This window comes from Bos indicus, chromosome 1 (genome assembly GCF_029378745.1).
Source record: "Bos indicus isolate NIAB-ARS_2022 breed Sahiwal x Tharparkar chromosome 1, NIAB-ARS_B.indTharparkar_mat_pri_1.0, whole genome shotgun sequence".
Classification (NCBI taxonomy): Eukaryota; Metazoa; Chordata; class Mammalia; order Artiodactyla; family Bovidae; genus Bos; species Bos indicus.
The window spans coordinates 85755090-85779962 of NC_091760.1; the positions used below are offsets into that span (position 1 = coordinate 85755090).

At 40.4% G+C, this 24873-nt stretch overlaps 1 long non-coding RNA gene across 1 annotated transcript; it reads right to left on the minus strand.

Moving 5' to 3' along the window:
* Window positions 1-1010: 1010 nt before the first annotated feature.
* On the minus strand, window positions 1011-18034 carry LOC139183633 (uncharacterized). Its single transcript, XR_011567186.1, has 3 exons — window positions 17693-18034; window positions 13348-13487; window positions 1011-5755 (listed from the first exon to the last, which is right to left on the minus strand). It is a non-coding gene; the product is annotated as an uncharacterized lncRNA (long non-coding RNA).
* Between the last annotated feature and the right edge of the window lie 6839 nt (window positions 18035-24873).

Sequence of the window (24873 nt, forward strand, 5' to 3'; positions counted from 1 at the left end):
CAGAAAGAAAGCAATCTTAGGTAAGTTTCCTTGTACCTCAGTCTCCTCATCATACCTAGCCCAGGCAATGCTGTGAGGGTCATAAGAAAAGCATGTGAAAGAGCTTTGAAAGCTAAAAGATCTATAGGCACAGAAGATAGATGTTACTATAATTCCATAATTTGAAAGTATACATGCATATTAGTATCTACTCAGAGTTTGGTCATTCTTTTGAAACATAATCTACCTAACTAGCAGCCCTAAAACAAAACCAAAAAAAAAAAAGATTTTGCTTGGTATAAAAAAGAAATCTCCTGATGATCTCATCCTGAGGATGAGAAAAAAATCTTATTTCTATATATACTTTTACAAAAGATTCAGATAATGTAGTATGTATTGATTCTCTGTATGTTCCAGAAAATTTGGAAAAATATCAACAAATCTATAAAACCAAACAGGCAAATGAGCATTACATGCAACAACAACCTACTTTTTTTTCTAGAATCTGAACTATTAGAACTCTTGTTTATTCATCATACACAGTCTCTTTGTTTTATTTACTTATTTCTTATGAATGAATGAGTCAGAAATGGAAGGTCCTGGCAGACAAGGATCCTGGGACATGCCTTCACACATGGCTGGTGAATAATTGATTTAAAATAATCACTTTAAATGACACACATTCATTGCTGGTGTCAGGTTCATTGTTACTAGCCTTTGGAAAGCAATATGGCAAAATCTATTAAGAGCCATAAAAATGCCCATATAGTTTCACCCAGTCATCACATCCCTGGGGGTTTATTCTAAGGAAATAAATCATGCACAAATATGTTTGTGGCAGTTTCATATGTAAAAGTGAAATCACTTAAATGTTCAACCATGGTTTTAACAAACAATACTTATAAAGATAATACAGCAACCCAGAACCATATTAATTAAAAATTATTAAGCTACAAATAATAAGTATAAAATGGTATCCTAACATGATTTCAAATCTATAAAAATTTGATATGTGAATAATAACCAGAAAAAATATGCAAAAATAAAAAATAAGGTGTTAAGAAGATATGATACATAATTTAAATTTTTTTCTTAACTATGGTATTTTTCACAATTAAAAAAATAAATATCAGTTGAAATGTTTTTCATTTGAATAAAGCTGTAAGGGGATCAGCTGGCATGGTCTTATTTGATTTTCAACACAATCCTGGAGAGATGGCAAAAGCGTATCCATTATCATTTGACAAATGGAGTATCTGAGACTTCAGTTCAGTTTAGTCGCTCAGTCGGGTCCAACTCTTTGCGACCCCACAAATCACAGCATGCCAGACCTCCCCGTTCATCACCAACTCCCAGAGTTTACCCAAACTTGTGTCCATCGAGTCAGTGATGCCATCCAGCCATCTCATCCTCTGTTGTCCCCTTCTCCTCCTGTCCCCAATCCCTCCCAGCATCAGGGTCTTTTCCAATGAGTCAATTCTTCCCATGAGGTGGCCAAAGTATTGGAGTTTCAGCTTCAGCATCAGTCCTTCCAATGAACACCCAGGACTCATCTCCTTTAGGATGGACTGGTTGGATCTCCTTGCAGTCCAAGGGACTCTCAAGAGTCTTCTCCAACACCACAGTTCAAAAGCATCAATTCTTCCGCGCTCAGCCTTCTTCACAGTCCAACTCTCACATCCATACATGACTACTGGAAAAACCATAGCCTTGACTAGACAGACCTTTCTTGACAAAGTAATGTCTCTGCTTTTGAATATGCTATCTAGGTTGGACATAACTTTCCTTCCAAGGAGTAAGCGTCTTTTAATTTCATGGCTGCAGTCACCATCTGCAGTGATTTTAGAGCCCAAAAAAATAAAGTCTGACACTGTTTCCACTGTTTCCCCATCTATTTCCCATGAAGTGATGGGACCAGATGCCATGATCTTTGTTTTCTGAATGTTGAGCTTTAAGCCAACTTTTTTACTCTCCTCTTTCACTTTCATCAAGAGGCTTTTTAGTTCCTCTTCACTTTCTGCCATAAGGGTGGTGTCATCTGCATATCTGAGGTTATTGATATTTCTCCCGGCAATCTTGATTCCAGCTTGTGCTTCTAGAGAGATCCAATTTTGTCTAGAGTCCTTGGAAATAACTGAGCCAGGGCTTGAACCAAAAGTGTCTCCTGACCCTTAGTCCAGTGCCCTGTCCCCAAAGTGCCTGAATCTGACCAAGCCTCTAGATCCACATACCAATTTATAAGAAACACAGATGGAAAGTAGAGGAATATGTTAGGTACACTGCAGGGATACAGTCTACAAAATCCAGAAATGAACAGTTCTACAGGCAAACAGTCTCATTTCTTCAGCAAATAAATAACATCACATGAAGAGAGAGAGGGGGGAAAGGAGAGAAACATATAGATTAAAGATTCAAAAAACATCAACAAATCATGTGTGAACTGCATATGACCGCTGATTTCAATAAACTTATAAAAAAGGAAATTTGTGAGACAATTGCAAATTAAAATAGTGACTAGGTATTTGATGATATTAAAGAATTATTGTTAACTTTTTGAGATATGATAATAGTACTCTGTGTTTTTATTTAGAGGCTTTATTTTCTGAGATATGTGCTTCATTACCTATGGATGAAACAGTATGATATCTGGGGTTTGTTTCAAAATAATATGGGACGTGGGAATGGAGGATTTAGGTGAAATAAGAATGTTCCTGAGTTGAAGCTGAGTGTGATGGGTTCATGGGGTTTCATTATACTATTTTTCTATTTATATTTGTTTAAAAATCTTCCTTAATAAAGAGGGGTTTTTGAAAATAAATGGTATCTATATTTGTTAATTTTTATCTTACCCTTCTCCCATCAGTAAAGTAAAAGTTTAATACAATAACCTGGGTTGAAAATGAGAAGCCACAGCTGCATAACTTTTACTTTGTTAAATATTTATCTATTTGGCTGCATCAGGTCCCAGTTGAGGCACACAGTCTGTGTTGTGGTGCACAGGGTCTCTTACGGCTCTCGGGTTTAGCTGCTCCAAGGCATGTGGGAGCTTAACTCCCTGACCAAGGATTGAACCCACATGCCCCACATTGCAAGGTTGGTTCTTAATTACTGGACCACAGAGGAAGTCCCTTACCTTTTTAAATGGAGCAAATGATATCTTTGGTAGGCTACAGAGTAGAGCACAATGAATGAAATTGCCTGATACATTTTCTTCAATTTAAATGTTTTTCTTTGTTTAAAAGATTAAAAAAGAGAGAGAAATAAAACAGAATGGATAAAAGTAAGGAGGAAAGAAAGTGAAAGGGCCAACATAACAGTATAAACTGATAAGGATTTAAATAGGCCACTTGAAAATAATCAAGGCTGGGGGATTGTGAATACAATGAAATCATGGTATTAGTGATTGTACTGGCATCAGGTTTTCAGCCAGACAGATTTGGATTCCAAGCACTGGAAGTTTCAAGACTAATGACTTAAGTTCTCTGAGCCTCAGTTTCCTTGTCTGTAAGGGGAAGGATAATCACGTCCACCTTGCAGAGTTTGTGTAGAGATGAGATAAAGCATGTGGAATGCCTCCACAGAGGACCGTGAGTACATAATAGTCTGCCTCCTAGTCTAGTGAAGCCAAAGGCTTTGTTGACCAAAAATGTCAGATGAGAGCTCACTTAGCCAATGGGGCATGAGGGGACGCTGAATTCACGGTTCCATGGCTCACCTAAAACGCTGCCACTCAGCAATGAGGCCAACTGTCCATTCACCCACTGCATATCTCTAAGACAAAGAGTTGGCAAAGTCTCTACTCAGTATTTCTGAACACTAAAATAGACTACCGTGTTGACTGGGAATAAATGAACTATTTAACCTCAAACATTTGGACAATAATTTTTTCATCCTCAGAATATTCATCAGCAACAAATACTTGGATAAAATATTTCCTTTCTGTGACAAAGTCAGTGTCACCCTGGCTTATGAAACCTCAAACCCCCACATATAAACCAGGACCCAGCCAATGTCTTTATCTACCATCACATGGACTTGGAACTGGGAATGAGCATGAATGGCAACATAGTAAAGGCTATGGCTTTTTAAGAGAATTTCTGGGTACTTTCTGCCATTTGATCTTTCCATAATTATGCCACAAGATGCCAACTGCCAAACACAAAAGTGAGAAGCTCTGAGTTCAGTTCAGTCACTCAGTCGTGTCCAACTCTTTGCAACCGCATGAATCGCAGCACACCAGGCCTCCCTGTCCATCACCATCTCCCAGAGTTCACTCAGACTCACGTCCATCGAGTCAGTGATGCCATCCAGCCATCTCATCCTCTGTCGTCCCCTTCTCCTCCCGCTCCCAATCCCTCCCAGCATCAGAGTCTTTTCCAATGAGTCAACTCTTTGCATGAGGTGGCCAAAGTACTGGAGTTTCAGCTTTAGCATCATTTCTTCCAAAGAACACCCAGGGCTGATGCTAAAGCTGAGAAGCTCTAAGAGTACCATATAATGTTTCTTTTCTTAAATTATAGTATTATCATTATTATTACTACCAAAGTAACACATATTCTCTGTATCTTCAAATTCAGATAAACATAAAGAAAAAATTAAATTCCATGCTGTCCCACAGAGCATAGACAACTAATGCCAGGCTAGCACTTTAACATTTTGGAATTCATCTTCCAATCTTTCTATATGGATTTACCTTTTCCCCTTCTTTATCTTTCCATTTTCCCCCAAACTGGGATAATATTGTATCACAGATTTATAATTTTTTTTGGTTGTATAACAACATATCATGAAACTTTTACATTATCTTCTATTGCTCCACTTTTAATAGCTATGTACTATCCCATTATATGGACATATTATAATTTATTTAATAATTCCCTATACTGGGGATTTCCCTGGCAGTTCAGAGATTAAGACTCCACACTTCCACTGCAGGAAGTACGGGTTCCATCCCTGGCAGGAGAACTAATATCCCACATGCCTCAGGATGAGGCCGGAAAAAAAAAAAAAACTTGTATTGGGTACTTTCTCTACTAACATAATCTAGTTTATTAGTGAGAGAGTTGGGAAATTCTGCTTTAGTAGATCCAGACTTAATTAAACCTGATATCCAAATGGGCTAAATGCAAGCAAGAAAGCCTGAATCTAAAGTTCAAAACCTCTTTGAACTTCGGCGCTTCCATTCAGGTGCCTCAGAAGACCTGCACCTGTGAGGCCACCGCCCCAGCTCGGCTGGAATTCCCAAAGGGACCATGCCATGCGACGGAGCAGGCAGCTTTGTTTCTCCAGAATCCCATGGGAGCATTCATCTCAGGGTTCAAGCAATGTCATGTTTGCAAAAACTGAGTCAGAACCTCCACCACCCACCAAATGAAAAGCATTTTTACTGTAGCTTTGTTTCAAGTTTTGCCACAGAAATAAAAGGAATGTGGGGGAGGGTAGGAGAAACTACCAAACTTAAAGCATGTTTTCATTTCCAGTTGGGTGGCTGATGCTCCATCTCCTTCCGCTTCTTGGGTTCTCCGCACCAACTCCCATCAGTCACTGGAGCTGCTTTGACTCTCATGCGATCCTAGACATCCAACTTTATACTCTGGGTGGTTTTGCCCAAAAGAAAATGCATGACTCTTGAATAGAAGAAGCAAACCCAGAAGCAACTGTGAAAGGAAGTCAGATGTGGTTGGGGTAGAAAGTCCTTCTCAGAACGTGGCTTTTTCCAGTGTTAATTTTTCTGTACAAACAATATAAAACCAAAAAGCTGGCAACAGGATTCATCCTAAAGAAGAAGAAAAAAATATGTGTGTGTAAATATATACACATTTCTTTACAAATATTTTGGAAACATGAGGCCCAAAAGAATGGTTAGTGTTTTATGGAGGAGAGAGAGACCGAGAGGACAGAGAGGGAGCCAGGACAGGGCACACAAGGACAATTATTAAGGTGCCCCCTCCCAGAAAAAAGAGGTAGAGAATTTTCTGCTAAACCTGGATTATCTCACTGCTTTCGAGTGTTTGCAACGAATACTTTTTTCCTCCAAGCAAATTAGTTACCAGAAAAATATACTGCCTCCCAGCCCCTTGCTCTGCCTGACAGTACCTGTCAAAAAGATAAGATCTTTCAATGAATTAAAGAAGGTGAAAGGCCAATCCCTCCCAGGCATCTGGCTGTGATTTACATCAGTATAATTATATCTTCTATTGCTGTGGGAAATTGACTATACCTACAGGGAAAAGTTACTTGTATATAGGAAGTTTCCTTTTTAATTACTACAGAATGCAAATCTGCAACTTTATTTTTGGACCAATCTCATGTTGTGCTTGGGTGGGGGGAGTATGGTCCACAAACATGGAGACATTTTTTTCTTCATGAGTAAAAAATCTCAAGATAGAATTGGCTTAGTACTAAAGAGAAAAGGAAAGCAAAGGATTGATATTAATTGCAGTAATTCTTTAATTGTGAATATGCATGCACATGCATGTTCTGGGAGGGGTTTGTGTCTTAAGTTCTTCTATATGTTTTATTTCCATACACAAGATAGCTTATTAAACAGATCATACCCTTGTAGTTGTTCCTTGAGTTGCATTTAATCTGAGACTTTGATAAGTATCTTCATACATTTGATGTTTTACTCGTTTGCATCATGCTCTACTTTCTACCTCATGTACCCTAGAATGTTATCACACACAGTGTGTACATAAAAAAGACATGTCAATGTGTACACCCACAAGTATATGTACACATATAAAATATTTTTATTTAGAGAGAGTCTTATCTACAGTCTTCATTTTTCATTGAAGGAGTGAAGCAACTTTAATTATTAATGGGTTCTTCTCAATTTCAACATTAGTCTCAGGGGATGTATTACTTTAAAAACATTAGTCTATGTTGTTTATTTAAAAGTAAGCAAAATTTAAACTTAAATTGAAGAAAGTAGGGAAAACCACTAGACCATTCAGGTATGACCTAAATCAAATCCCTTACAGTGAAAGTGATAAATATATTCAAGGGATTAGATTGATAGCGTGTCTGAGGAACTATGACATTGTACAGGAGGTGGTGATCAAGACCATCCCCAAGAAAAGAAATGCAAAAAGGCAAAATGCAAACAGATCTGAGGAGGCCTTGAAAATAGCTGAGAAAAGAAGAGAAACTAAATGTAAAGGAGAAAAGGAAAGATAAATCCATCTGAATGCAGAGTTACAAAGAATACCAAGGAGAGATAAGAAAGCCTTCCTCAGTGATCAATGTAAAGAAATAGAGGAAAACAATAGAATGGGAAAGACTAGAGATCTCTTCAAGAAAATTAGAGATACCAAGGGAACATTTCATGCAAAGATGGGCTCAATAAAGGACAGAAATGGTATGGACCTAACAGAAGCAGTAGATATTAAGAAGTGGCAAGAATACACAGAAGAACTGTACAAAAAAGGTCTTCATGACCCAGATAATCATGATAGTGTGATCACTCACCTAGAGCCAGACATCCTGGAATGTGAAGTCAAGTGGGCTTTAGGAAGCATCACTATGAACAAAGCTAGTGGAGGTGATGGAATTTCAGCCGAACTATTTTAAATCCTAAAAGATGAGGCTGTGAAAGTGCTGCACCTAATGTAACAGCAAATTGGGAAAACTCAGCAGTTGCCACAGGACTGGAAAAGGTCAGTTTTCATTCCAATCCCAAAGAAAGGCAACGCCAAGGAATGTTCAAACTACCGCGCAATTGCACTCATTTCACACCCTAGCAAAGTGATGCTCAAAATTCTCCAAGTGAGGCTTCAATTTTATGTCAACTGTGAATTTCCAGATGTTCCAGCTGGATTTAGAAAGAGCAGAGAACCAGAGATCAAATTGCCAACATCCATTGGATCATAGAAAAAGCAAGAAAGTTCCAGAAAAACATCCACTTCTGCTTCATTGACTACGCCAAAATCTTTGGGTAGATCACAACAAACTGTGGAAAATTCTTAAAGAAATGGAACTACTAGGCCACCTTACCTGCCTCCTGAGAAATCTGTATGCAGGTCAAGAAGCAACAGTTAGAACTGGACATGAAATAACAGACTGGTTCCAAATTGGGAAAGGAGTACGTCAAGGCTAAATATTGTCACCCTGCTTATTTAACTTACATGCAGAATATATCATGCAAAATACCAGGCTGGATGAAGCACAAGCTGGAATCAAGATTGCAGAGAAAAATATCAATAACCTCAGATATGCAGATGACACCACCCTTATGGCAGAAAGTGAAGAAGAACTAAAGAGCCTCTTGATGAAGGTAAAAGAGGAGACTGAAAAAGCTGGCTTAAAACTCAGCATTCAAAAAAATGAAGATCATGACCTTGGTCACATCACTTCATGGCAAATAAATGGGGAAATAATGGAAACAGTGACAGACTTTATTTTCTTGGGCTCCAAAATCACTGCAGACATAGACGGTGACTGCAGCCATGAAATTAAAAGACACTTGCTCCTTGGAACAAAAGCTATGACAAACCTAGACAGCATATTAAAAAACAGAGACATCACATTGCCAACAAAAGTCTGTATAGTCAAAGCTATGGTTTTTCCAGTAGTCATGTATGAATGTGACACTTAGACCATACATAAGGCTGAGAACCAAAGAACTGATGCTTCTGAACTGTGGTGTTGGAGAAGACTCTTGAGAGTTCCTTGGATTGCAAGGAGATCCAACCAATCAATCCTAAAGGAGATCAGTCCTGAATATTCTTTGGAAAGACTGATGCTGAAACTGAAACTCCAATAGTTTGGCCACCTGATGCGAAGAACTGACTCACTGGAAAAGACCCCGATGCTGGGCACGATTGAAGGAAGGAGATGAAAGGGATGACAGAGGATGAGATGGTTGGATGACATCCCTGACTTGATTGACATCATCACTGACTTGATCGACATGAGTTTGAGCAAGCTTTGGGAGTTGGTGATGAACAGAGAAGCCTGGTGTGCTACAGTCCATGAGGTCACAAAGAGTCAGATACAACAGAGTGACTAAAACGAACCAGTATTGTTTCCTGCCTGGGATTAACCGAGTACTTAAGAAAGAAGAAACTTTGTAAGTGCCATTAAGGCTAATTCAGTTGCCCGCCCCTCTTCTCTCTTAAATGGTCTGATTTTATCATATAGGAATGATCCTTAAAATCTAGTACATAGTCTCGCTAATTGAGTTAGTTTAAAAACTGATCTGATATTATTTGTAACTAGGGGAATTATTTTAAACTATCAGTTTAGACTCTGGTCTAATATTTAATCCAGAATATCTCCATGGCAACATTTGATGGATTTTTAATGGACTTTTCAAAAAATTCATTAAATCTGAGCCTTCAACTTGTAAACTTTCTCAAAGGAAATTCCAACTCTATCTCAGTTACAAATATATCATTGTGACGCTGGATGTTCTCAAATCTCTTGCTATCAAGCACCATCTGATCTATGTGTTGTTTAGAAAAGAGATCACAAGCTCTCTCAGGTTGATGCAGAAAGCTAGCAAGCCATCCGAAATATATGGGCTAATTGTGATCCGCTTTATCTATGTTTAGAAGTAGAAGTCATCACCTTCTTAGTTACAGGTGAGAAAACTGAAGCCTGAAGATGTTACATAATGGTCCCAATTTTAAAGGATAACATAATGGTAAAACTAAGACCATAACTCAAGCCTCCTCAATATCAAATCAATTATCACATTATCTTCTACGATGGAATGTTTCATACATCAAGCTCCCTGTGGAAGATTATCACTCTTTTCAGCAATGGGTTTCTCATAAGGATTTCAGTGTCTCTTTAAGGGAAATATATTCTGGGAGATGGACTCCCCCAGTGGCTCAGTGGCAAAGAGTCCACTTGCAATGCAGGAGACGAGGGTTCAGTTCCTGGGTCAAAGAGATCCCCTGGAGAAGGAAATGGCAACCCACTCCGGTATGCTTACCTAGAGAATTCCACTGGACAGAGGAGCCTGAATTGGACATGATTTAGTGACTAAACAGCAACCACAAAATTCTGAGGGATGATATTTTTCCAAAAATGGCTGCAACGCTATCCGCCATCCGATATGCTCTTACTATAATGTACTGAAGCTTCTCCCACCAAAATGAGGGGTTTATGGAATTTCCCTGGTGGTCCAGTGGCTAAGACTCCACATTCCCAATGCAGAGGGGCTTGGTTCAATTTTTGGTCAGGGAACTAGATCTCACATGCAGCAACAAAGAAAAAAGATTCCAAGTGCCTCAGCCAAGACCTGGCACAACCAAATAAATAAATAAATATAAAAGATGTGGGGTTTATGTTCCATTCCCTCAAATCTGGGCTTTTGTTTGTTGCAGAAGTGATGCTATGTGACTTCTGACACTAATCTTACAAGATGATATAGCTTCTCCCTGGTTCTTCTGGAATATTCACTCCTAGGACCTAACTACCATGCTGTAAAGACATCAAAAACAGCCAGACAAAGAAGCCCTAAGAAGATGCTCTGGCCAATAGACCCAGCTGGGTTCCCAGGCTACAGCCAACATCACCCACCAGATATGTAACTGAATGAGCCCTCAACAGTTTATTTCTCCCCAGTGAACAAGTCACCCCCATCTCTGGATCCATTGACTCCTGGCTGCAAGCACAGCCTTTGTTGTTCACAGTGTATTGGGAAAGGTATGGCAAACAAGCCAGACTCCAAGGCAAGGACAGTCCAGCTTTCTCCCTACTTCTTCCTCACCCTGTTCTCAGCTGCTGAGGAAAGCTCAGCAGGAGTCACTTGGGTCCCCTCTTTTCCTGTCTCCAGTGATTTACTTTTTCTTTCACATGCTATCTCTTCTTTCCTTAAAGACTCAGTTCAAATGACCTCTTTTTCCAAAAGGCCTCCCTTGAACCCTTCACCTGGAATAGCACCCATATGCACCAGTTAAGATTATATCAGCTACAAATGACCAATAAAAATATAAACCTTCTTGGTTCCATCCATATTCAAAAGTTAACATATCTGGTAGTATTCAGTCTTGAGGCTGTGGGAAAGCAAATATTCTTATATGTTACTAGTGAGACCATAAAGCTGCTCATGCACTTTCAAAGGCAAGTCAGCAGAATCTACTGGGGTGGCCAAAAAGTTCATTCTGGTTTTTCTGCAACACCGTACATTTAAAATATTTAAAGTGTTACACTTTTAAACATGCCTACCATAGACTCTATTTCTCCATTATATTTCTAGAGAAATATTGTTGTATGTTAGCAAAGAATTGGAAACAACATATGCGTCATCAATACAGAAATAGTTAAATAAGTTACAATACAGCCATGGCATGCTGTGCAGCAGTGAAGGAAGGATGAAATACACCTATAATTCAAAGATACAAGATTCTCAAGACATTGTACAGTTTAGAAAAAAATAAGCAAGTTGTCAAATAATGGATACAGCACAAAAAATACTTACATAAACACTTTTTTAACTTAAAAATTATGTATTTCTCTAGGTTTATATATTTGTAAACACATGTAAAGTAAAAGGTCTAAAAGAATACACACCAAACCAACAATGGGGATATATGTCGCTTGTAGGTTTTGGTCCAAGAGTCTTTATCTTTATCTGTATTTTTTTAATATTTTAAAGAGAATCTCTTCATATATTACTGGTGTTATTTTAAATGAATGCAATTTAAGAGGTTTGAAAACATGGCAATGCAAAATAAGTGCCCCCGAAAAGTGCCAAAACAGAGATATGAACAAGGTATTATGCAACCCAATAGAAGGTGAAAATAATCTATTTTGTGAATTTTCCAATCCACTAAACATACCTTTATTCATTTTAAAAAATAAATTATATATCTCAAGTGTTCATACACACCCAGAGACTTAGACTAAGCAAAACTACTTTGGCAGTCTGTGACAGCTTTAGAATGCTCATTAATTTACAAAAGTTAGAACCAAAATTATAAAGCACTCAGGCTTATTTGTTATTTCTGCCAGCGACTCTCTGCAGTGTCAGTATCCCCAACCTTAGCTAACAGGTGGGAAAATAGGAAAAGGAAAAGGAGTGTCCTGCCCAGAATCATCCAGTAGTCAGTGGCAAGAGCAGAATTTCGAATCCAAAGGACCTGCTGAAATTGATTGTGTTGAAACTGTCAGATGACAATAGGTGATGGTTTAGAGACATCTCCTCTTCTCGAAAAAGAAGAAAGTGTGTCTGGCCTCACCTATTAGATGTCTTTACAGGGCCATGTGGCTCATGTCCATAGGACAACTGAGACATTTCAGTCCTTCTTCCAGAGAAAAGCCACAGCAAGAGGCAGGTCTCCAGGAACATTCTGAGCCTGCTTCTCCAAGCTCACTCCTCTGCTGCACATCAAATATAAACTCGGCCTCCACACAGTGTGAATCACTGCCTTAGAGAGGTCCTTCTATGTAGTAACAATTTGTCCTTATCTCAAGCTAGAAGAAAACCTAGTGACTTGAATAAATCTCCTAGCATTTTTTCCATGATAAAGTAAAAAGTTCAATTTATTCCTGACTTAGCTTCACAAGTAAAAGTGTTCCTGCATGCCACATGTAATTCACAAATAAAGCCAGCACTCCTGTCAGCCCTCATTTATTCCCAACAGGTGAATCAGAAGCACATGCTGACAAGATGTGATGCTGGGTAACTTGGCTTTTTTTTCTCCCTGATTTAACTGAGACCTGTAATGTTATTTGATGCAGTTTTCTGTATTTAATTAATCTAACATTCCAGATTTTTAATTTGCATTTAATTTAACATTTCAGGTTTTTAATTTACCAGATATTGTTTATCAAATATTCATTTCAGAGACTTTCACTGTATATACAGTGCATACCCCTCTTTAATTAGTGTGTGGCAAATTAATTCTTCTCTCCTTGCTCCTTCATCAGATATTGGATTAAGGAAGTTGCACTGTTTCAACACAGCACGTAAACGCGTTTATTAAACCAAGATGGTAAATTTCCCCATGTATGGCCTTGCTAGTCTGCTTTCATGTTTAACCTGATAAAAGCTGTTTTGGTTAAAACCAGAAATCTATTATTTAAAGCCCATCGCTTGGTTTGACAATGAGAGTGTTACATTTAGTTCAGTTCAGTTCAGTCGCTCAGTCGTGTCTGACTCTTTGCGACCTCGTGAATCACAGCACGCCAGGCCTCCCTGTCCATCACCAACTCCTGGAGTTCATTCAAACCCATGTCCATAGAGTCGGTGATGCCATCCAGCCATCTCATCCTCTGTTGTCCCCTTCTCCTCCTGCCCCCAATCCCTCCCAGCATCAGGGTCTTTTCCAATGAGTCAACTCTTCGCATGAGGTGGCCAAAGTACTGGAGTTTCAGCTTCAACATCATTCCTTCCAATGAACACCCAGGACTCACCTCCTTTAGGATGGACTGGTTGGATCTCCTTGCAGTCCAAGGGACTCTCAAGAGTCTTCTCCAGCACCACAGTTCAAAAGCATCAATTCTTTGGCGCTCAGCTTTCTTCACAGTCCAACTCTCACATCCATATATGACCACTGAAAAAAACCATACCCTTGACTAAATGGACCTTTGTTAGCAAAGTAATATCTCTGCTTTTCAATATACTATCTAGGTTGGTCATAACTTTCCTTCCAAGGAGTAAGCGTCTTTTAATTTCATGGCTGCAATCACCTTCTGTAGTGATTTGGGAGCCCCCAAAAATAAAGTCTGACACTGTTTCCACTGTTTCCCCATCTATTTCCCATGAAGTGATGGGACCAAATGCCATGATCTTAGTTTTCTGAATGTTGAGCTTTAAGCCAACATTTTGTAGTCGAGCCCATTATTGGGTCCAGTTTTGCTCTTTTCTTTCTCCTCAATCTGTGACTTGGTCACCTCCCTTCCTGGCCTTCTTCCTCTCTCTCCCTTCAACCACATTACCAATGTTCTCCCTCCCTAGTATATTGGCTAAAATAAGATTACACTCGTCAACTTTTCTCCAAGACACAGGCTCTCCGAAATTAAAAATTTACCTTCTCATCCTTAAGTTTTACACTTCACTTTTCTCTTACCTCCTCCCTACCTCCCTGCAAATAATAACCAGTTTCCAAAGTGATTACTATGTCTAAATTATATTGGAAGGGACCATTGTGGCCCGAGGGGGTCTTATCTCTCCCATTATGTTGTCAACTTTTTGAGAACACATTTTTCTCAATTCTGCATCCCAAACAGGGTCTACCTAGCATAATATTTTACATAAACTGACAAACAGTCTGGATAAGTGAATTAATAGATGGATGGAGTCATAGATAGCAAGATCTCATCAGTGTGCCTGGTACCATGCTCATTCTTTAAACTATGTTTTCTCACATAAATGTTTCTCATAAGGAGGAAATAGTCCCATTTAACTGATGAAGACACTGAGGCCCAGAAGTTCAGGTAAGGTTTTACTCATGATCTCATGGCTAACAAGTAGCTGAGCCCAAATTTGAATCCAAATTTGTCTGATTGTACTTAGCCAGGACTGGCTGCATAAATGTGGGACTGCTATGATGTGAATGTGTCTCCCTCAAATTCACATGTTGAAACCCTAATGCCCTAAGTATCAGGACCGTATCAGGGGTTGGAAACTCTAGTAGGTGGTTAGGTCATGAGAGCAGAGCTACACTTGTGAGTGAGAAAGACACTGGGAGACCCCCTCACCCCTTCCCCCACATGAGAAAACACCACCAAGTCTGCAGCCCCCAAAGAGGGCCCGCACCTGACCATGCTGGCTTCCTGATCTCTGACTTCCAACCTCCAGGACTGTGAGAAATAAGTTTCTGTTGTTTCTAAGCTACCCAGTCAATTGCATTTTGTTATGGAAGCCTCAGCAGACTAAGGTGGGGGCCCTGTGAAAAATTAAAATGTATAAACATTCAAAAATTATTAATAATTTCAAGACAGTGACAGAAGAGCCTTAAACTTCAGCTGGAGCCCTTTTAGGCATGGAATTTGTGGGGCTTCATAGCCAGACACCCATGAAGCCAGCCCAGTTTCTGGGGCCCCTCACTCCCAGGCTGCCATCCAGCCCACCTGTCTAAGGCAGAAGTACACCAGCTGCACCCCAGCTACACACAGGAAACTTGAACCTGGTTCAGACACCTGTGGTTAAAAGTTAGATATACATCCTAAAATAGATTGGGGATGGCCATGGGCAAGGATCACCTCAAAATATGTTTCTATCACATTCTCCATGTCTGTCACCACCAACACCATCAATTGCCCTGATCAGGGACGGCAATGGGAACTAGGAAAATATTACACTTTGCTCTGCAATTTCTCACTGACCAACCAAATAAAGTCCCTAAGAATAGGTGTCCTGCCCTTGCTACTCTGCTGAAACAGATTTAATACATCAGCAGGTAAGGAAGAGCCAGACGGGAGATGAGAACCATGAAAAGTAAAGGGTAACAGTCCAGTACTTGAGCTCATGAGAGCTGAAACTGACCGTGATATCCAGAAAGGATCCTTTCTTTGAAATTCCATGAACCAATATCAGGGCCAGTGAGAGCTAAGTCTAAGGAGACCTAGAGTGAAACTCAACTTCATACAGCCACAAGCTAAATGACTGCCCCTCCTACCCCTAAGGCCATCTCCCCATGGCTACTATTCTTTTCAAAGGAAAGATAATGACACACTGATGGCTATTTAAAGAAATCCTTCAGTTCAGTTCAGTTGCTCAGTCATGTCCGACTCTTTGTGACCCCATAAATCACAGCATGCCAGGCCTCCCTGACCATCACCAACTCCCAGAGTTCACTAGACTCACGTCCATCGAGTCAGTGATGCCATCTAGCCATCTCATCCTCTGTCGTCCCCTTCTCCTCCTGCCCCCAGTCCCTCCCAGCATCAGAGTCTTTTCCAATGAGTCAACTCTTCGCATGAGGTGGCAAAGTACTGGAGTTTCAGCTTTAGCATCATTCCTTCCAAAGAAATCCCAGGGCTGATCTCCTTCAGAATGGACTGGTTGGATCTCCTTGCAGTCCAAGGGATTCTCAAGAGTCTTCTCCAACACCACAGTTCAAAAGCATCAATTCTTTGGCGCTCAGCCTTCTTCACAGTCCAACTCTACATGACCACTGGAAAAACCATAGCCTTGACTAGATGGACCTTTGTTGGCAAAGTAATGTCTCTGCTTTTGAATATGCTATCTAGGTTGGTCATAACTTTCCTTTCAAGGAGTAAGTGTCTTTTAATTTCATGGCTGCAATCACCATCTGCACTGATTTTGGAGCCCCCAAAAATAAAGTCTGACACTGTTTCCACTGTTTCCCCATCTATTTGCCATGAAGTGATGGGACCAGATGCCATGATCTTAGTTTTCTGAATGTTGAGCTTTAAGCCAACTTTTTCACTCTCCTCTTTCACTTTCATGAAGAGGCTTTTTAGTTCTTCTTCACTTTCTGCCATAAGGGTGGTGTTGTCTGCATATCTGAGGTTATTGATATTTCTCCCAGCAATCTTGATTCCAGCTTGTGCTTCTTCCAGCCCAGCATTTCTCATGATGTACTCTGCATAGAAGTTAAATAAACAGGGTGACAATATACAGCCTTGACGTACTCCTTTTCCTATTTGGAACCAGTCTGTTGTTCCATGTCCAGTTCTAACTGTTGCTTCCTGACCTGCATACAGATTTCTCAAGAGGCAGGTCAGGTGGTCTGGTATTCCCATCTCTTTCAGAATTTTCCACAGTTTATTGTGATCCACACAGTCAAAGGCTTTGGCATAGTCAATAAAGCAGAAATAGATGTTTTTCTGGAACTCTCTTGCTTTTTCCATGATCCAGCAAATGTTGGCAACTTGATCTCTGGTTCCTCTGCCTTTTCTAAAACCAGCTTGAATATCTGGAAGTTCACGGTTCACGTATTGCTGAAGCTTGGCTTGGAGAATTTTGAGCATTACTTTACTAGCGTGTGAGATGAGTGCAATTGTGAGGTAGTTTGAGCATTCTTTGGCATTGCCTTTCTTTGGGATTGGAATGAAAACTGACCTTTTCCAGTCCCGTGGCCACTGTTGAGTTTTCCAAATTTGCTGGCATATAGAGTACTACACTTTCACAGCATCATCTTTCAGGATTTGAAATAGCTCAAGTGGAATTCTATCACCTCCACTAGCTTTGTTCGTAGTGATGCTTTCTAAGGCCCACTTGACTTCACATTCCAGGATATCTGGCTCTAGGTCAGTGATCACACCATCGTGATTATCTGGGTCGTGAAGATCTTTTTTGTACAGTTCTTCTGTGTATTCTTGCCACCTCTTCTTAATGTCTTCTGCTTCTGTTAGGTCCATACCATTTCTCTCCTTTACTGAGCCCATCTTTGCATGAAATGTTCCCGTGGTATCTCTAATTTTCTTGAAGAGATCTCTAGTCTTTCCCATTCTGTTGTTTTCCTCTATTTTTTTGCATTGATCACTGAGGAAGGCTTTCTTATCTCTCCTTGCTATTCTTTGGAACTCTGTATTCAGATGCTTATATCTTTCCTTTTCTCCTTTGCTTTTCGCTTCTCTTCTTTTCACAGCTATTTGTAAGGCCTCCCCAGACAGCCATTTTGCCTTTTTGCACTTCTTTTCCATGGGGATGGTCTTGATCCCTGTCTCCTGTACATTGTCACAAACCTCCATCCATAGTTCATCAGGCACTCTATCTATCAGATCTAGGCCCTTAAATCTATTTCTCACTTCCACTGTATAATCATAAGGGATTTGATTTAGGTCATACCTGAATGGTCTAGTGGTTTTCCCTACTTTCTTCAATTTCAGTCTGAATTTGGTGATAAGGATTTCATGATCTGAGCCACAGTCAGCCCCTGGTCTTGTTTTTGTTGACTATATAGAGCTTCTCCATCTTTGGCTGCAAAGAATATAATCAATCTGATTTCGGTGTTGACCATCTGGTGATGTCCATGAGTCTTCTCTTGTGTTGTTGGAAGAGGGTGTTTGCTATGACCAGTGCATTTTCTTGGCAAAACTCTATTAGTCTTTGCCCTGCTTCATTCTGTGTTCCAAGGCCAAATTTGCCTGTTACTCCAGGTGTTTCTTGACTTCCTACGTTTTGCATTCCAGTCCCCTATAATGAAAAGGACATATTTTTTGGGTGTTAGTTCTAAATGCAATGGGTGAATTTAACTCAGATGACCATTATATCTACTACTGCAGGCAGGAATCCCTCAGAAGAAATGGAGTGGCCATTATGGTCAACAAAAGAGTCCGAAATGCAGTAGTTGGATGCAATGTCAAAAACAACAGAATGATCTCTGTTTGTTTCCAAGGCAAACCATTCAATATCACAGTAATCCAAGTCTATGCCCCAACCAGTAACGCTGAAGAAGCTGAAGTTGAACGGTTCTATGAAAACCTACAAGAAATCCTTAAGATACCAATTTCAGAGGTGGTAGCCATTGATAAAATACCACAAAGCAGGGATGAGAAAGTCTGAAAACTTGTGAAACAGCACAAGGTGGTAATGGCAACTCTGCTTGGGACCTAGGAGAGTGCTAAAGACCAACAAATAATAAACAAAACACTGAGGTCATTCAGAGTGAGATGAGCCTCAAATTAGGGGAAAACCTTACTCCTTGACTGTTGAAGGCCACGTTTTTGTGTCCTTGAAGGCAGGGTTCACATCTGCCCTGTCCTTTGAGGAATCCCCCAGGATCTAATGCAGTCACTCAATAAATGTGGGTGGATAGAAGTAAAGGAAAATGTTCCAAGAGGAAAGACGAGACAAGTTTAAAAGGTCCAACTTCCTTTGTCCTTCCTTTGTCACTTTATTTCCAAAATACTTTATGGCATTTGTGTAAATTCTTTGTTAAGATGTACTTGAGTGTTTTACTCTCCGACATACATCACAGCAGGATCCTCTATGACCCACCTCCCAGAATATTGGAAATAAAAGCAAAAATAAACAAATGGGACCTAATTAACCTTAAAAGCTTCTGCACATCAAAGGAAACTATTAGCAAGGTGAAAAGACAGCCTTCAGAATGGGAGAAAATAATAGCAAATGAAGCAACCGACAAACAACTAATCTCAAAAATATACAAGCAACTCCTACAGCTCAACTCCAGAAAAATAAACGACCCAATCAAAAAATGGGCCAAAGAACTAAATAGACATTTCTCCAAAAAAGACATACAGATGGCTAACAAACACATGAAAAGATGCTCAACATCACTCATTATCAGAGAAATGCAAATCAAAACCACTATGAGGTACCATTTCACACCAGTCAGAATGGCTGCGATCCAAAAGTCTACAAATAATAAATGCTGGAGAGGGTGTGGAGAAAAGGGAACCCTCTTACACTGTTGGTGGGAATGTAAACTAGTACAGCCACTATGGAGAACAGTGTGGAGATTCCTTAAAAAACTGGAAATAGAACTGCCTTATGATCCAGCAACCCCACTGCTGGGCATACACACTGAGGAAACCAGGAGGGAAAGAGACACGTGTACCCCAATGTTCATCGCAGCACTGTTTATAATAGCCAAGACATGGAAGCAACCTAGATGTCCATCAGCAGATGAATGGATAAGAAAGCCGTGGTACATATACACAATGGAGTATTACTCAGCCATTAAAAAGAATACATTTGAATCAGTTCTAATGAGGTGGATGAAACTGGAGCCTATTATACAGAGTGAAGTAAGCCAGAAGGAAAAACATAAATACAGTATTCTAACGCATATATATGGAATTTAGAAAGATGGTAACAATAACCCTGTGTACGAGACAGCAAAAGAGACACTGATGTATAGAACAGTCTTATGGACTCTGTGGGAGAGGGAGAGGGTGGGAAGATTTGGGAGAATGACATTGTAACATGTAAAATATCATGTAAGAAACGAGTTGCCAGTCCAGGTTCGATGCACGATACTGGATGCTTGGGGCTAGTGCACTGGGACGACCCAGAGGGATGGTATGGGGAGGGAGGAGGGAGGAGGGTTCAGGATGGGGAACACATGTATACCTGTGGTGGATTCATTTTGATATTTGGCAAAACTAATACAATTATGTAAAGTTTAAAAATAAAATAAAATTAAAAAAAAAAAAAAAAGATGTACTTGAGTGTTTTAAAACACATAAAGCGGTTAATTTCATCTCTTAGGTGTCATTGCTGTCACCTGAAGTCCAGAACTGAAGTGTCAGCATTTAACTTTCCCTTGATCATCTGCTTTCCCTTCTCCTGTTCACCTGAGTCCTGGCAGCCCCACTGGAACACAGCCCTACTAGATGGCAGCCAGGAGGCTCTGTTATTTGCTGTAAGGCATTTTTTTAAAAACATGTTTTTCTTTTTGGATTAATTTTAGATTTCCAGAAAAGTAACAGACATAGTATAGAGTTCTCATATATTACTTACTTTGTTTCCCATAAGGTTAACTTGCATAACTACGGTAACTTTATTAAAACTAATGTATTAACATTAGTACATTACTATTAGCTAAAATCCAGAATGTATTCAGATTTCACAAGCTTTTCCATTAATGTTCTATTTTTAAAAGATTAATAGAATTTATTTTTTTTATTGAATTTTAGAATTACAGAAAATTTGAGCGGGTAGTATAAGTCCTACATACCCATTCTATTCCAGCCTCTCCACACCTTGCCCACAGTTTCTCTTGTTATTAACACCTTGTGTTAGTGTAGTACATCTGTTAAAGTAAAGGGCTAATATTGATACACTATTATCAACTAAAGTTCGTAGTTTGCGTGAAGGTTCACTCTGTGTGTTGCACAGTTCTATGGGTTTTGACAGATGATGAATGACATTTATCTATCGTTATGGTATCATGCAGAATAATTTCACTGCTCTAAAGATACCCTGTGTTTCACTATTCATCCTTCCCCTCTCTCTCCTGAAACTCCTGACAGCCACTGATCTTTTTACTGTCTCTTTAGTTTTGGCTTTTCTGAAATCTCATATAGTTGGAATTGGGCTTCCCAGGTGGCGCTAGTGGTAAAGAACCTGCCTGCCAGTGCAGGTAGATGTAACAGAAACTGGTTACATAGATCCCTGGGTCAGGAAGAGCCCCTGGAGAATGAAATGGCAACCCACTTGAGTATTCTTGCCTGGAGAATCCCATGGACTGACAGCCTGAAGGGCTAAAGTCCATGGGGGCACAAGAGTCAGACATGACCTAGCAACTAAACCACCATAGTTGGAATCATACAATAGATGCAGCCTTTTTAGATTGGTTTGCTTCTTTGAGCAATGTGCATTTAAGACTATTCCATGTCTTGTCATGCCTAGATTAATGTCCTTTTTCTGTTTCAGGATCCATCCAATACAGAGTACTTAGTATTTAGTATGGAAGCATTTTTTAACACTCCCTTTTCTATGGTCAGAATTCTTTTCAAAGCAAGAGATTCAGTTTAGTGTCCTTTGGTAATTTTTTTATACTTAGTGTTATATTTATTTCTCTAGCAAATACTGGATTTTGGCCATGTCACGCAGAATGTGGGACCTTAGTTCCCCCACCAGGGAGCAAACCCACACACCCTGCATCTCTGCATTGGGAACTTAGAGTTTTAACCACTGGACCACTAGGGAAGTCCCTTTAACAAATATTAATTGTGCTCTTATCATGTGCCAGGCATTGTCTTAAGCAAAGACTATTACAGATATGAGCAAGCGTACAAGATTCTTGCTCCTATAGAGTTTAAAAACCATTCCTAAAATTACTATTCATGGCTGCATACTATTCAATTTTATCAATTTATTTTGGAACAAATCATCTACAAATTTTTCTTATTTTAAATAACACTGTGATGAATACAAATCTTTGACTATCATTCATTCTGTGCTAGGAGACAGTAGTTAAGATATGTATGACAGGCACATTTGAGGTGTTTAATACCTGGTGCCGTATTCCTGATCAGAAAGGATGCAGTTACTGACACTCCCTTCAGCCACGAACGTTCCCATCTTATGTTTACCGTGTCTGCTATCTCCTCGCTGATGTTCCCCCTACTCTTGGTAGTTGCCCTCAGTCCGTTAGCTCTCTTCCAATGCAAGCAATCTAAGCAGTCAGCCTCCAGTCCCAAGTTGCTTTCTTGGCCCTAGATCGATTCATATAATCCACCTCCCACCAAAACTCCTTTTTTCTGTGTGTGTACTGATCATGCATATCTCATTTTTCTGTATTCCATGCCATCTGGGACCCATACTTAAATTCGTCATGGCCAAGTTCCTCACTGTAAAACTGGCACACTCTAATGATGAAGGTTAACCATTACATGGAGAAGGCAATGGCACCCCACTCCAGTATTCTTGCCTGGAAAATCCCATGGATGGAGGAGCCTGGTAGGCTGCAGTCCATGGGGCTGCAAAGAGTCAGACATGACTGAGCAACTTCACTTTCACTTTTCACCTTCATGCATTGAAGGAAATGGCAACCCACTCCAGTGTTCTTGCCTAGAGAATCCCAAGGACAGGGGAGCCTGGTGGGCTTCCGTCTATGGGGTCGCACAGAGTTGGACACGACTGAAGTGACTTAGCAGTAGCAGCAGCAGCAACCATTACATAGGGTTTACAACCATTAGTTGCTCGCAGGTGACCATGCTATATTTCCATGACCCCAGAATGGGATGCTGTGTGTGTGTGTTAGTAGCTCAGTTGTGTCCAACTCTTTGTGACCCATGGACTGTAGCCCATCAGGCTCCTCTGTCCATGGAATTCTCTAGGCAAGAATACTGGAGTGGGTTGCCATTTCCTTCTCCAGGGGATCTTCCCGAACCAGGGATTGAACCTGTGTCTCCTGCCTTGGAGGCGGATGCTTTACCATCTGAGCTACTAGGGAAGCCCCAATGTCATGCTAGACTATGAAAAGTATGTAAACTGAGGGCAATTTTCTGTCATTCATCTCAAAACCCACTCTCTTTTTAACTCCTTAATGTGTCACTATGTTCTTATTAAAAGTACATATTTAAGAGACAACCTCTCATTCTGAAAAGCTCACTGTCTTTATCTCACTGAATGCAGTAATATGCACTAAAAATAATATGGTCTTTGGAAGCAGACATACCTAGGTTTAAAAACTCAGTGCAGCTGGGACTTCTCTGGTGGTCCAGTGGTAAAGACTCCATGCTCCCAATGCAGGGGCCTGGGTTTGATTCCTGGTCAGGGAATTAGATCCCACATGCCATAACTAAAGATACTGCATGCCACAGCTAAGACCTTGTGCAGTCAAATTAATTAGTTAATTTAAAAAAATGTTTTTAAATCAGTGCAACCATTTCCTGATTAAATGGCAAACAAGTTACATAACCTTTTCATGTCCAAATTCCTCCCCTCTAAAATCAGGACATTCTGAAGAACTAGGGCTTCTCTGATGGCTCAAATGGTAAAGAATCTGCCCACAATGAGGGAGACCTGGGTTTGATCCCTGGGTGGGGAAGATCCCCTGGAGAAGAAAATGGCAACCCATTCCAGTATACTTGCCTGGAGAATTCCATGGATAGAGGAGCATGGTGGGCTACAGTCCATGGGGTTGTAAAGAGTCAGACACGACTCAGTGAGTAACACAATGAAGAGTTAACCCTTGGAAAGAGGTTACCATTTGCCAGACACTGTTAAACTGATCCTCATTACAACCTTACAAGACAAGTTTGATTATCATCATTTCCATTTTACAGAGAAACAAACTAAGCCACAGGCAGGGTAAGTGACCTGCCCAAGGTCATTCAGCTAGTGAGTAGCAAAACTGGGATTGAATACTGGGGGAAATGGCTCCCTATTCTAAATTCTTAATCCTTATATACATGTGCTCTCGCTAACACTGCTGACACTCCAGGAAATGATTATGAGTAAGTGAAACAACTTATACCAAGAATCTATTACACAGTGTGCAGGACACATAAATTTATACTCCCTTTTACCCACTCTTGTTGTATGCGTGCTCACTTGTGTCCAACTGTTTGTGACTCCATGGACTAGGGCCCACCAGGCTCCTCTGTCCATGGGATTTCCCAGGCAAGAATACTGGAGTGGGTTTCCATTTCCTACTTCATGGGACCTTCCTGACCCAGGAATTGAACCCACATCTCTTTCGTCTCCTACATTGGCAAGTGGATCCTTTACCACTGGCGCCACATGAGAAGCCCACCTACTCTTGTGAAATTGTCATCTTCCCAGTCCTGGGGACTCAGATCTCAGCCAAACAGACCATTCTGCCTCTGGATCAGACACAGCTTATCACGGCCTTTCTCATTCTTAGAGGGAAGCCTGAGCAGAGAGAGGTGAGACTGTTTTGATGGATGGAAGTGTAGTCATGGAGGGCTTTGAGTGTCCAGAGGGAGGCAGTGCAATGTAGGGTAAAAGACCTGGGCTTTGAAATCAGCTGGGTTTGGATCCCAGCTCTGCCTACCTTATAGGGTAGTTGGGAGGATTAAATGAGATACGGTGAAAATGACACTGACTATACCTTCTCTTAAATTCATTCACACTCACATAGTTGGACCTGTCCAGCTGCCTAAATAGAAATAAGACCAACCTCAGAGTGAAAACTTCTAGAAATATATAGTCTTGGGACTTGCCTGGTGGTCCAGTGGCTAAGACTCCACGTTCCCAATGTAGGGGCCCCGGATTCCAGCTCTGGTCAGGGGACTAGATCCCATATGCCACAAGTATGACCTGGAGCAGCGAAATAAATAAACTAAAGAAAAAAATATATATATACAGGGATTTCCCTGGTGGTTCTGTGTTCAAAAAATCTGCCTTTCAATGCAGGGAACTCAGGTTTAATCCCTGGTCAGGGAACTAAGATCCCACTTTCCGGGGTGGCGGGGAGGGGTGGAACTAAGCCTGAGTGCTGCAACTGCTGAGCCCATGGGCCCTGGAACCCACGCTCACCAATGAGAGAAGGCTGCACACTGCAACGAAGAGCCAGTGAAGCCAAAATA